The following is a 2,117-nucleotide window of genomic DNA, read 5'->3' as shown; positions in this document are numbered from 1 at the left end:
GTCTGTAGCCTTGGCTGAACGACTGGGACACCGGTCCTTTAGCCCCGGCTACTGACCTCAAGTATCCAGCATGGGTAATCAAAAATCTAAACCTGATCCGAGCACACCTTTAGGGTGCCTGCTCACTAATCTGGCTAAGGTAGGCCTGTCCCAGGAGCATGGCCTCAGTATGAATTGAGTCAAAATGGCCTGAGAACGGGACTTTGATTTTAACACCCTTACTGTCCTCAGTAATTTCTTCCAGCAAACCGGGAAGTGGCCAGAGATTCCAAATTTCCAGGCCTTATCTGCACTCCCATCCCACTCTATCCAGGCCCTTTCCCCACAGCTCCCGCCTCCCCGCCTTCGGCTCCCTGTCTTCCCCCATCCTCCACCTCCTCCTCCTTCTTCGCCTTGCCTGCCCCTTTCCTGCTGTGCTGCCATCGCTGCCTCAGGCTGCGAGCCAGTAGAGCCAGCCACGCAGCGCAGCGCAGCGCAGCGCAGCGTGAGAGCCACCCTGCCGGCCACTCCAAACAGCTAGAGATTTCTGTTTGTAGGGATTTTGGTTTGCTCTTCCCTTGTGTATTGTGAGAATAAACAAGTCATCTTTTCTATCAAAGAATAGTTTAGGCAGCTGCATGTTGGCTGCATGGCTTGCCACTCCCATGGGGGCCGCCATCTTGAAACAGCAAAGGCCAACCCCTCTCTTTGAATAAAGTTAAATTTTAAAAAAAGCCTGAAAATGGTCCTCAGTCCCCAGTCCAAGATCTAGTGAACATGGCCTTTAAGGGATTTTATTTTTATTTTTATTATATTTATGGATTTTTAATGACAGAAACAAAAAATATCTAAAACTGCAGCTTCTGGAAGAACCATTTGTTCTTGCTGATCTTGTACCTCTCTTCAAACTTGTCTTTGGCCTCCCATTGGGCCTTGTGTTTTAGAGTGAGGTCTCTGAAAACATCCTTGTTGACAACAGCTCTGTCCAAGGAGATGTCCACATAGTACTGTGTGGGCATGAGGCGATTAGTTACAAACTTTCACAGAAGACTTGATCTTTGACCTCTCTTGGCAATTTTCTTCTTGCCCATGGCAGCTGTCACTTTTCTTGGGTAGCGGTCAATTCCAGCCATCAGAGCATGGCTGTAGGGGTGGTCCGAGATTTCATCCTTGATGTTCTTTATGATGATGGCTTTGCGTCTAGTGTAGCGTCTGGCTAGGACCAGCACCTCCTTCCTGGGCTTCATAATCTTGCCCATTTCGAATGCAGCCACTTAGGCCTAGAGCATAGAAACAGCATTTAAGGTTTTTAATGCCCGTGAAGAGCAGGCAGAACTGGATCGGGAAACCCGCCTTTGACAGAAGGCAAACCTGCAAACCCAAGACCTGGTTGTGGCCCTGTGGCCGGTGGCATCCATGCATGGCCCCAAGGGAGCTGTGCATGGTGGGGGTGCAACGAGAGGACAAGTGCCACCTGGAGGATACTTCAAGTGCAGAAATGAAGGCCACTGGGCAAAGCAGTGCCCGGCCCCGGGCTTCAACCAAGCCCTGCCTGATGTTCAGTCAAAGCGGCCACTGGGAAAATGACTGATCCTGGAAAAATAATGGGACCTCTGTTTCTCAGTGTAGAGGGGCCACCCTTCCAGGTCATGACCCAACCTGGCCATGCTGGGACTGGCTGAAGACTGAAGGTGCCTGGACTCGACGACCCCCATCACCCTTGCCAAGCCCAGGGTAACACTCAAGGTAGCGGGCAAGCAGGTCTCCTTTCTGGTTGATATGGGAGCTACCTTCTCTGTCCTGCTTTCTTTTCAGGGCCCCTTTTCCCTTCCATGATCTCAATCTTGGGTATTGATGGCAAACCACCCTTTAATGCTCTGAAAACTGCTATGGCCTCAGTGCCTTCTCACCCTGCCCCCGCCCCCACTCCACCCTTCCTAAAGAACAACTTTCTTGCCAGTGCAGGCTTATCAGAAACTTAGATCTTTATCTCTAGGCAAAAATGCAGCAGTTTTAAAATTCAAGGGGCTAGAGGCCTGGGAACAGGCCTGCTCCCTCCTCCCCATGACTTTTCTAAATATTTTAAATAGCATACAATACTGAAGCATTAATTGCTAGACATGTTTAGAAATATTCAA

General features: G+C 49.8%; 1 pseudogene across 1 annotated transcript; it reads right to left on the bottom strand.

The window, feature by feature from the left end:
* Positions 1 to 827: 827 nt before the first annotated feature.
* Positions 828 to 1,238, bottom strand: LOC311616446 (large ribosomal subunit protein eL27-like; annotated as a pseudogene). Its single transcript has one exon. The product of its transcript is annotated as a large ribosomal subunit protein eL27-like (transcript).
* Positions 1,239 to 2,117: the final 879 nt, after the last annotated feature.

This window comes from Pipistrellus hanaki, assembly GCF_964339955.1.
Source record: "Pipistrellus hanaki genome assembly, chromosome: 2".
Classification (NCBI taxonomy): domain Eukaryota; kingdom Metazoa; phylum Chordata; class Mammalia; order Chiroptera; family Vespertilionidae; genus Pipistrellus; species Pipistrellus hanaki.
This window is presented reverse-complemented; position numbering and strand designations above follow the sequence as displayed.